Here is a 10847-nt window from a genome sequence, read left to right as displayed (position 1 = left end):
CCACCAGCAAACCCTGCCAACTCTCCATCAACTCCTACCCAGAAGTCAGCTCCCTCTTGCCACCTCCATCCCCAGCAGGCTCACCTCACTTATACATGGAATAAAGTTTCACAATAGCCTCCAGATTTTTCTCAGTCAGCCCATTGCCTCTCTAACTTCCTACCACTCTCTCCCCTACTCTTTCTCCAGCAACATGACCTTCTTGTTAAATCTCACATATAAGCAGCTTCTGCCTTGGGGCCTTTGCCTTGTCTTTCCCTTAAACTGGACCACTCTTCCTGTAGAATTGGTTAATTCTTTCACCTTCTTCAAATCCTTGCTCAAATATTACCTACTACAATTATAATCCTGCCCACTCTATCCAGTACCAGTATCTTCCTTCATAGTTTTATGTTGCTTTATGGTATCTATCCTACATTTCACTTATTTATTAAGTATCTACTTTCCTCATTAGAATGTCATTCCCATGAGGGCAGATTTCTGTCTGCTTTGTTCTCTGCTGAGTACCCAGTTCCCAACACAGTATCTGGTACATGGCAGATGCTTAAAAAACATTCATTGAGTAAATAAATATGTTATTTCCTTGATCCTTAAAACAATTTTTCTATGTAAGTATAATTGCTTCCACTTTATAGTCATGAAACTAACAAGAGTTGAGTCAAATCTTGAAAACTCCACTGTTTCCAAGTGGGGTGTATATTCTTCATATTGAGCAGGTTCTTACCTTGTTTAGTCAGCATGGCCTAAGGCCTCAGTTTTCTCTGTTGTAAAATGAGGAGTTTGGACTAGTTGATTTCCCCTCTGATAGAGGATGATTCTGTCTTAAGTCTTCTCCAGCCTCCCCCTCCCTGGGTCTGGGAAAGAGATGCTAAATGATTTGCCAGGTCCACTGGGAAACTGTGGACCACAGAATCATGGCAACCATTTCCATTTCTAGCTGTTTATACTCCATCCATCTATTGTCTGAGTCTCTGATTCTGCCCAGGAAATGGAATGACTGTAGAGCTAAATAGATAGATAGATAGATAGATAGATAGATAGATAGATATAAAAAGAGAAGAGAAGAAAGAGAAATCTAGGAGGAAAGAGGGAAGGAGCACCAGGTGAGTAAATGTCAGGAAGTGTTCTGCAGAGAGAGGCAGTGGTCATGCCCTGCTGTCCAGCTAAAATAAGACATCTCATCACTTTGCCTTTCCCTCTTCTCTGTGATCCCATCTTAACACTCAAAGCTCAGTAAGAAAGCTCTTCCCACTTCTGTAATAGCACTTGCATCAACCCATTCCAGGCACTAGAGATTCATTCCTGATTTTCCTTACCCTCTCCTCCTAAGGACCACTCCAACTCATCTGTCAGTTCTATCTACCAAATATATTTCACATTGGCTTGCTCATTTCCAGCTTCACAAGCTCCCACCTGACTTAAGCCATCATTATTTCTCACCTAAATCACTAGAGTCATTTTCTGTTTTCAGGATGACCATCTTGCACACATCTGGGGAATACCATTAACATATAGTGGCCCTGGGTCTTTCCCATTTTATATTTGTCTTATTCCACTACTTAAAATGTAAGACCCTGCATTTTCTGTTCTCTGCCTAAGTCTTCATCTACCTTGTACCACTTTTACCCCCAGCTTTGTTTAAATCAGCCCAAATTACTCTTGACTCAGTCTTTGCAAAGATGTTCTGTCTGCTTGGAATGAAGGTCCTTCCCTCTTCTCTGTGCCTGATGAACTCTTACTCATCTCTTAGTTTACTCCAATCTAACTTAGGGAACCCTACTATTAATTAGTTCCTGTGCTAGATTTTCATAGGGTTGCCAGATTTAGCAAATAAAAATATAGGACACTTATTTAAATTTGAATTTCAGCCCTGGCTGGCATAGCTCAGTGGATTGAGTGCAGGCTGCGAACCAAAGTATCGCAGGTTCAATTCCCAGTCAGGGCACATGCCTGGGTTGCAGTGCATGGCCCCCAGCAACTGCACATTGATGTTTCTCTCTCTCTTTCTTTCTCCCTCCCTTCCCTCTCTAAAAATAAATAAAGTAAAATCTTTAAAACAATTTGAATTTCAAATGAATAATGAATTTTTTGGTATAATTATGCTCAATACAATTTTGGGGAGATACTTATACTAAAAAAATCATTGTTTATTCAAAATTCAAATTTAACTGGACTTCTGTATTTTTTATTTTTATTTATTTTTTAAAATAAGTCATACTGTAATTTTACTGGAAAACATAAAAAAATTCAGTAATAGTATCTACTAATAAAGGGAGAACTTTCCATTTAGGCTATTTTATTAAAACTTGCTATTTAAAAAATTTTTTTCTTTTGTTTTGTTTTAAATATATATATTTTTTAATTTTATTTTAATCATTGTTGTTTTAAATATATTTTACTGATTATGTTATTACAGTTGTCTCATTTTTCCCCTGCACACCCTCTGCCCTGCACACCCCACCTCACCCACATTTCCCCCATTTAGTTTATGTCCATGGCTCATACATGTAAGTTCTTTGGCTTTTACATTTCCTATACTATTCTTACTCTCCTCCTTTCTCTTTTCTACCTACCATCTATGCTACTTATTCTCTGTACCTTTTCCCCCTCTCTCCCCCTCCCACTCCCCTGTTGATAACCCTCCATGTGATCTCCATTTCTGTGGTTCTGTTCCTGTTCTAGTTGTTTGCTTAGTTTGCTTTTGTTTGTATTTTAGGTGTGGTTGTTAACGATTGTGAGTTTGCTGTCATTTTACTGTTCACATTTTTTATCTTCTTTTTCTTAGATAAATCCCTTCAACATTTCATAAAATAAGGGCTTGGTGATGATGAACTCCTTTAACTTGACCTTATCTGAGAAGCACTTTATCTGCCCTTCCATTCTAAATGAAAGCTTTGCTGGATAGAGCAATCTTGGATGTATGTCCTTGCCTTTCATGACTTGGGATACTTCTTTCCAGCCCCTGCTTGCCTGTATTTCTCTTTTGAGAAACAAGCTGAGCATCTTATGGGCACTCCTTTGTAGGTAACTGTCTTCTTTTCCCTTGCTTCTAAGATTCTCTCCTTATTTTTAATCTTGAGTAACATACTTATGATGCACCTTGGTGTGTTCCTCCTTGGGTCCAACTTCTTTGGGACCCTCTGAGCTTCCTGGACTTCCTGGAAGTCTATTTCCTTTGCCAGATTGAGGAAGTTCTTTATTATTTTTTCAAATAACTTTTCCATTCATTGCTCTTCCTCTTCTCCTTCTGGTATCCCTATAATTCAGATGTTGGAATGCTTAAAGATGTCCTGGATGTTCCTAAGCCTCTCGTTATTTTTTTGAGTTCTTGTTTCTTCATTCTTTTCTGGTTGGATGTTTCTTTCTTCCTTCTGGTCCACAGCATTGATTTGAGTCCTGGTTTCCTTCCCATCACTATTGGTTCCCTGTACATTTCCCTTTATCTCACTTAGCAAAGCCTTCATTTTTTCATCTAATTTGTGACCAAATTCAACCAATTCTGTAAACATCCTGCTTTGAACTGTGCATCTGAAGGTTGGCTATCTCTTCATTGCTTAGTTGTATTTTTTTCTGGAACTTTGACCTGTTCTTTCATTTGGGCCATTTTTTTTTGCCTTGACACACCTGTTACGGTAGTGAGGGGCAGGGCCTTAGGTATTCACCAGAGCAGAGCAACTCATGTTGCTGTGTTGTGACACTGTATGTGGGGGAGGGGTCCGAGAGGGAATAATGGCACTTGCTCTGCTCTCTGCTGGTTTTCAGTCACTTCCCCTGCTTCCCCCAAGCAAATTGGGCCCTTCTGCTGCTAGTCCCTTTGTGGGTGGGCTTCTGTACATTCTAGGACCCTGTGGGTCTCTCCAATGAACTCTCCTATGAGGCTGGGAGTTTCTCCCACTGCCTCAACCCCCACAGGTATTTACAGTCAGAGATTTGAGGCTTTATTTCCCCATGCTGGGGCCTTGGGTTGCACAATCCATCCTGCTCCCCAGTTGTTTCTCCCGGTTTATGTGTACATGAATGTGGGACCGCCCAGTTCACACTCCTCCACCTTGCCTGGTCTGCCAGCCACTACCTTTCCAGGAGTCCTCTCTGCTTAGCTGCCTGTCTCTGCTCCCACCAACCTGGATGAATGAATGTTTCTTCTTTAACTCCTTGGTTGTCGGATTTCCATACAGTTCAATTTTCTGGCAGTTCTGGTTGTTTTTTATTTTTAAATTTGTTCTTGTCCTTCTTTTGGTTGTGTGAGGAGGCAGAGTGTGTCTACCTATGCCTCCATCTTGGCCAGAAGTCAGTTAATACATTTTTAAATTGAAATAAGTGTTTAAGGGACAGGAAACAACCTGCTCCTGCATTCCCTAGGGGTATAGACCTGAAAGACTCTTCCACTTAACATGTGAGTTATCGCCCTGCTTTGGTGGCTCAGTAGGCTGAAACATCATGCTGTGCGCCAAAAGATCATGGATTCAGGGCACATACCTAGGTTGCAGTTTCAATCCCTGGTCAGGGTACATGTACAGGAGGCAACCAATTGATGTTTCTCTCTCACATCAATGTTTCTCTTTCTTCTTCTCTCTCTAAAATCAATAAACATATCTTTGGATGAGGAAAAAAACATTTAAGTTATCTTCAGAAGCTAGATCACCCTTTTGGGCCTCAGTTTCCTAATGTAAGGATTAGATTACATATCATTACTGTCCCTTTTGACTCTATTTAAAAATCTGATTCTTTGAATTCACTAACCGAGATGGGAACCAGAATCAAGTTAGCTACATTTGACTATTAAATGTGCAGGTTAAAAGCAATTTATTTGGAAGACTCATTCTGTCCCATGGGAAAGTGGCATAGGAATGGGATGCTCATTTTGAAAGTAAATATGCAAAGGAAGACAAGCATTAGAAAAATATAGAGAAAAGAGACTAGGACAAAGTGAATATATAAATACATAAATTGGACTATGCTTTTTCAGTGGTGTTAGGACAAAACTCAACTCTTTATCCTGGTTCCTAAGGGCCTGCACAGCCTGACCCTTAATATCTCTCCAATGTCATATCAAAGCACTGTCATCACACCTTATGCTTTATCAAGGTCTTTCCCACTTCTGGGTGTTTGCATCTGCTTTTCCTACTGTCCAAAACACTGTCCCCTAGTTCTTGTCACTGCTGACTCCCTCTCATCAGTCAGGGCTCAGCTCAAAAGTCATCTCCTAAGAGAAGCTTTTTCTAACACCCTGTTACACATAGTATACACCTCCTCTAGTAATTTCTCTTATATAATCATCTTTATATTCTTCAAAGTCCTTGTCACATCTATAATTATCTTGTTAATTTATTTGTCTACCTGCTTATTGTTAGTCTTTCCCAATAGAATCTAAATTGCTAAAGGATAAGAGACCATGGCTGGCATTTTCATCACTGTACCTTAACTCCTAGAACAGTGTTTGACACATGATAGGTGTTTCATAAATAGTCGTTGAGTGACTGACTGACTAAATGAATGAATGCATAGCTTCTAAAGAAACACTACTAAGGTGGTGAGGAATAAGAAGGTCTAGGGAACATTAAGAAAAGAATGATTAGTAAATGTTTAAGGGGGAACTTAAAAGGTAGAGAGCCTTTCTGCACTAGCCAGAGAGGGGACCACATGGCCTTGTTCTTGTTCTCATATAACTTAAGGGGAAACTTTCACAATGTCCTGTGCCCTTGATGTCCTCCAAATGGAGGAGTATGGTCTCAAAGTCCTTGCAGCAGGAACTCACTTAGGTGGCACCAACCTTGAATTCCAAATGAAACTGTACATCTAACAAGAGGAAAAGTCATGGCATCTACATCATAAATCTGTCTGGGAATACTGACCAGTGAGCTGTGCTGAAGTTTGCTGCTACCTCTGCAGCCACTCCTGTTGCTGGCTGCTTTACTTCCAGAAGCTTCAGTAACTAGATCCAGGCAGCCTTCTGGGAGCCCAGACTTCTGGTGGTTACTAGTCCCAGGGCTGACCACAGAAGCATCCTGTGTTAACCTGCCTACCATTGTTCTGTGTAACACATACTTTCCTCTGCATTATGTGGACATTGCCATCCCTGACAACAGCATGGGGGCTCACTGAGCAGGCCTGATGCAGTGGATGCTGGCCTGGGAAGTTCTGCGTGTGGGTGGCACCATCTTCTGTGACCACCCATGGGAGGTTCTGCCTAATCTCTACTTCTACAGAGATCCTGAAGAGATTGAAATGTAAGAGCAGGCCACTGCTAAAAAGGCTGTGATCGAAGAGGCATACAGCTCCTGAGTTCCCTGCTATGCAACCCGAGGTTGAGGACTGGTGTGAAGGCATCCTGGTGCCCTCCTGGCTAGGCTGCAACTTCCTACTGAAGCCTGGGGTGCTCAGCTATCACTGAAGACTGGTCTTCAGCCCCCACTGCTTGGGTCACTGAATGGGTAGGAAAAACCACTGAGTGGTCTTAAGCTGTTCTTCCACAAACTCTTAAAAAGAGTGGAAATAAGGTTGAGAGAAACAGTTTCTAAGATAAAAAGTTAAAAAAAAATAAAGGGTGAATAAAAAAATAAGTGACATTGATGGAGGTTGTCAGAAGGAAAGAGAACGAATGAGCATCCAGGATAAACTCTGACAGAAACTGTAGTCCCTAAGCAGGGCTTTAAAGCTAAAGGGATGAAGGAGGCTTCTGGGAGGGACAAGAAGAAAGAAAAAGTTAAGTCTCAGAAGAGAGAAAGTCATATTTAAGGGAAAGACCACCAACTTTGCAGGCAATAGATCTGAATTTCAACCCTGGCCCTACCTCTAACCCGCTGTTTGAGCCTAGGCAGACCCCTGACTATATGGGAATCCCAGAGTCCTGACTATAAATGGCCGGACTCTCAGTCCCATGGCTGTTACAGTGCTAAACAAAAGGCCAGGATATAAAGATGACGTTCCTAGGACCTGGGGTCTTTTTTTAAAAACACTGAAATGTACACTTTATTTTTTTAAAAGATTTTCTTTCTTTATTTTTAAAGAGAGAGGATGAGAGGGAGAAAGAAAGGGAGAGAAACATTGATGTGCAAGAGATATATTAGTTGGTTGCCTCTCACATGCACCCAGTGGGGGACCTGGCCCAAAACCCATGCATGTGCCCAGGCTAGGAATTGAACTGGCAACCTTTCAGTTCACAAGCCAGTGCTCCATCCACTGAGCAACAACAGCCAGGGATGTCTTTTTTTTTTTGTATAATGAATTTATTGGGGTGACACTGGTTAATTAAATTATATAGGGTTCAGGTATACAATTCTACAATATATCATCTGCATATTGTATTGTGTGTTTACCACCCCAAGTCAAGTCTTTTCTCATCACCATTTATCCCTCATTCACCCTCTTCTATGTCTCTCCATTCCCATTTCCTTTCCTTCTGGCAATCGCCATACTATTGTCTGAGTTCATTGAGTCTTTCTTTTTTTTCTTTGCTTAATACAGTCACCCTTCTCACCAGCCTCCAACCCTCTGCCCTCTGACAGCTGTCAGTCTGTTCTCTGTCTCCCCTTTGTTAATTCATTTTGTTAATTAGATTCCACATATAAATTAAATCATATGGTACTTGAGTTTCTCTCACTGGCTTATTTCACTTAGCATAATAGTCTCAAGATCCATCCAAGCAATCAGAAAAGGTAAGATTCCTTCTTTTTTACAACTGAATGGTATTTCACTGTATAAATGTACCACAGCTGTTTTATCCACTCATCTAGTAATGGGCACTTGGGCTATACTTCCAAATGTTGGCTATTGTAAATAACGCTGCAATAAATATAGGGGTACATATGTTATTTCAAATAAGCGTTTCATGTTTCTCCAGATATATTCCCAGAAGTGGGATTGTGGGGTCATAAGGCAGTTCCATTTTTAATTTTTTGAGGTAACTCCATTCTTTCCACACTGACTACACCAGTGTGCATTCCCACCAGCAGAACACTAAGGTTCCCTTTTGTCCATCTCTTTGTCAGCCCCTGTTGTTTGTTGATTTATTGATGATAGCCATTCTGACAGGTGTAAAGTGATATCTCATTTTGTTTTTAACTTGCATTTCTCTGATGATTAGTGATGATGAGCATCCTTTCCTATGTCTATTGGTCATCTGTATGTCGTCTGAGGAGAAGTGTCTTAATCAGGTCCTTTGCCCATTTCTTAAGCAAATTGGTTGGTGTTTTGGTGCTGATTTGTATAAGTTCCTCATAAATTTTGGATATTAATCCCTTATCAGATGTATCATAGGTGAATATGTTCTCTCATTCAGTATTTTTTTTTCCATTTTCGTTGATGGTTTCCTTTGCTGTGCAAAAAATTTTTAGTTTGATATAGTTCCATTTGTTCATTTTTTCTTTTGTTTCCCTAGCCCAAGGTACATCAGGAAAAAATATTTCTTTCCCTTTTTTTAAATCAATGTTCAAGTACAGTTTTCTCCGTTTTACTCCCAATCCAGCCCACCCACCCAACCTTCCCCACTTCCCTCCCATTACCACCCTCCCCCTAGTTTTTGTCTATGAGGAAAAAATATTTCTATAAAAAATGTCCAAGATCTCACTGCTTACATTTTTTTCTAGAATTGTTATGGTCTTGAGTCTAATGTTTAAGTCTTAAATTCATTTTTAGCTTATTCTTCTGTATGGTGTAAGAAGGTGATCTACTTTCTTTTCTTTTTCTTTCTTTTTTTTTTGAAATTAATCTGTCCAATTTCCCAACACCATTTATTGAATGGACTATTTTTACCCCATTGTATGATTTTATCTCCTTTGTCAAATACTAATTGACTATAAAAGCATTGGTTTATTCCTGAGCTCTCTATTCTGCTCCATTGATCTATATGTCTGTTTTTATGTCAGTATGATGCTGTTTTGATTACTATGGCCTTGTAGTATAGTTTGATATCAGGTAGTACGATTTCTCCAACTTCGTTCTTTTTTCTGAGGATCACTCAGGGTTTATTGTGGTTCCATATAAATTTTTGGAATATTTGTTCTAGTTCTTTGAAATATACCATTGGTATCTTGATAGGAAGTGCATTGAATCTATAGATTGCTTTGGGTAGTATGGACATTTTAATGATTTTAATTATTCATAGTCATAAACACAGTATGTTCTTCCACTTATCTGTATCTTCTTCAATTTCTTTCTTCAGCATTGTATAATTTTCTGAGTTCAGGTCTTTTACAGCCTTGGTTAAATTTAGTCCTAAATATTTTTTGAAGCAATTGTGAACAAAATTGTTTTCTTAGTTTCCCTTTCTGATAGTTCATTATTGATGTATAAAAGTGTAACTGATTTCTGGATATTTATTTTGTATCCTGCTACTTTACTGAATTAATTTATCAGTTCTAGTAGTTTTTTGGTGGAATCTTTTTTTTTAAGATTTTATTTATTTATTTTTAGAATGGGAAAGGGGGGGGAGAAAGAGAGAGAGAGAGAGAGAGAAACATCAATGTGTAGTTGCTGGGGGTTATGGTCTGCAACCCAGGCATGTGCCCTGACTGGGAATCAAACCTGCGATGCCTGGTTTGCAGCCCGCACTCAATGCACTGAGCTACACCAGCCAGGGCCTGGTGGAATCTTTAGGATTCTCTATATACAGTATCATGTCATCTGCAAATAATGACAGTTGTACTTCTTTCTTTCCAATTTGAATGCCTTTTATGTCTTCTTGTCTGATTGCTATGGCTAGAACTTCCAGTAATATGTTGAATAAAAGTGGGGAAAGCAAACATCCCTGTCTTGTTCTTGATCTTCAGGGAAACACTTTTATTTTTTTCCCTTGGGTCATTTCTTGTGGCATCAGGATTGTTTGGTTAATCTGGATGAGTGTTTAAATACTGAAAAGTGCACAGACTTATACACAGGTACATTCACATAATGTAAACATCACAGAGATACCCAAATGGTCTCGTACACATTGAATATCATAGAGACAAACACTGGGTATTATTCAGGGATAAACATACTCAAAGAAAACATGCAGAGAGACAGAGGAATTTCCCCAATAATATAAGCCCAGATCCAAAAAGAACCCAAAGTCTAAGAGACCTTGACATAGGGATGGAGCCAAGAAAACAAATGCAAATAAAGAAAGACAAAAAAATGACAGACAAGAAGGTCAAGAGTGGCAGAGAAATTCAGAGAAATCAGACAAATAGGAAGGGGCAACCAAGTGCAGACAGTCTCTAAGAACTCTTAGAGTTCTGGAGGTCAGAAGTCTGAAATGGTTCTTAAAGTCTAAAATCAAGGTGTCAGCAGGGCCTGTGTTCTTTTGGAGTCTCCTGTAGAGAATCCATTTCCTTGTTCTTCGCAGTGTCTGGAGGCCACCCACTTCCTTTGTTCTCGCCTCCTTTTTCAGTCTTCAAAGCCAGCAAGTCAGCCCACTGCTTTTCATACATCCATCTCTCTGGTTGTCCTATTCTGTTTTTGTCCTCCACTTTGAAGGATGCTTGAGATTATTTTAGATCCAGTTGGGTAATCTGGAATAATCTCTACTTTAAACTCCACTGATTAGCAACTTTAATTCCATATGAAAACTTAATTCTGCTCTGCTATATAAGGTCACATATTCACATGTTCCAGGATTTAGGATATGACATCTTTAAGGGACCATTATTCCACTGTCAAAACATAGAAGTCCATCTTTTACATAATAGATTTGGTCATACCTGAAGTCTTTTACTTGGGTATCTGCATGTTTTATGAGCATTGAGCTGGGAAATTTGTTTTAAGATGAGTGTACATGTGTTTATTTGGGTTAGTTTCTTTATCAGGGTGTCATATTTGAATGTCTCCCAGATAAGTATGCAGGGGCAGAAGGATGCCTGGAGGGGATG

The 10847-nt window shown here is 39.6% G+C and overlaps 1 pseudogene; it reads left to right on the top strand.

The window, feature by feature from the left end:
- The first annotated feature begins 5686 nt into the window (after positions 1–5686).
- LOC114493893 lies at positions 5687–6501 on the top strand (annotated as a pseudogene).
- The last annotated feature ends 4346 nt before the right edge of the window (positions 6502–10847 follow it).

Source organism: Phyllostomus discolor, chromosome 4 (genome assembly GCF_004126475.2).
Source record: "Phyllostomus discolor isolate MPI-MPIP mPhyDis1 chromosome 4, mPhyDis1.pri.v3, whole genome shotgun sequence".
NCBI classification, from domain to species: domain Eukaryota; kingdom Metazoa; phylum Chordata; class Mammalia; order Chiroptera; family Phyllostomidae; genus Phyllostomus; species Phyllostomus discolor.
The sequence above is the reverse complement of the archived record's forward strand: the minus strand, read 5'-3'. Positions and strand labels throughout refer to the sequence as shown.